Here is a 603-nt window from a genome sequence, read left to right on the forward strand (position 1 = left end):
TGAGCGGCTGTGTGGTGCTCAGTTGCCGGCTGAGGTTAAACCACGACAACCAGAAAAAAAGAAAGGTGAGGAAGTGCACAGATGAAGGTGCAAGACATGCTGAGACTGTCCTTTTCAGCATAAGACCAGACTCGCATTGGCTTAAAACTAAAGCTAAGGTACTCTTTTGAAGTTCTGAAACATTGTTTATAAAAAAGAAAGGTGAGGAAGTGCACAGATGAAGGTGCAAGACATGCTGAGACTGTCCTTTTCAGCATAAGACCAGACTCGCATTGGCTTAAAACTAAAGCTAAGGTACTCTTTTGAAGTTCTGAAACATTGTTTATACAAGATGCCTTACAGATTTTGTTATGCTTGACATGCAGATTGGATAAAGATAGCACACACCTTTCAGCCTTTGAAGCTCCATGGTTTTTTTGGAATAGACATGGACGGGTTGGAGTGGGTCCAGAGGAGGGCCACAAAAATGATCAGGGGGATGGAACACCTCTCCTATGAAGAAAGGCTGAGAAAGTTGGGGTTGTTCAGCCTAGAGAAGAGAAGGCTTTGGGGAGACCTTCTTGCAGCCTATCAGTACTTAAAGGGGGCTTATAAAAAAGATGG

The 603-nt window shown here is 43.6% G+C and overlaps 1 protein-coding gene across 5 annotated transcripts in view; it reads right to left on the reverse strand.

The window, feature by feature from the left end:
- The window catches only part of RYR3 (ryanodine receptor 3), a 282,481-nt gene that overhangs the window by 69,181 nt on the left and 212,697 nt on the right, over nucleotides 1–603 (reverse strand). The gene's annotated exons all lie outside the window — the stretch shown is intronic.

This window comes from Aptenodytes forsteri, unplaced genomic scaffold (genome assembly GCF_000699145.1).
Source record: "Aptenodytes forsteri isolate BGI_AS27 unplaced genomic scaffold, ASM69914v1 Scaffold342, whole genome shotgun sequence".
Taxonomy (NCBI): Eukaryota; Metazoa; Chordata; class Aves; order Sphenisciformes; family Spheniscidae; genus Aptenodytes; species Aptenodytes forsteri.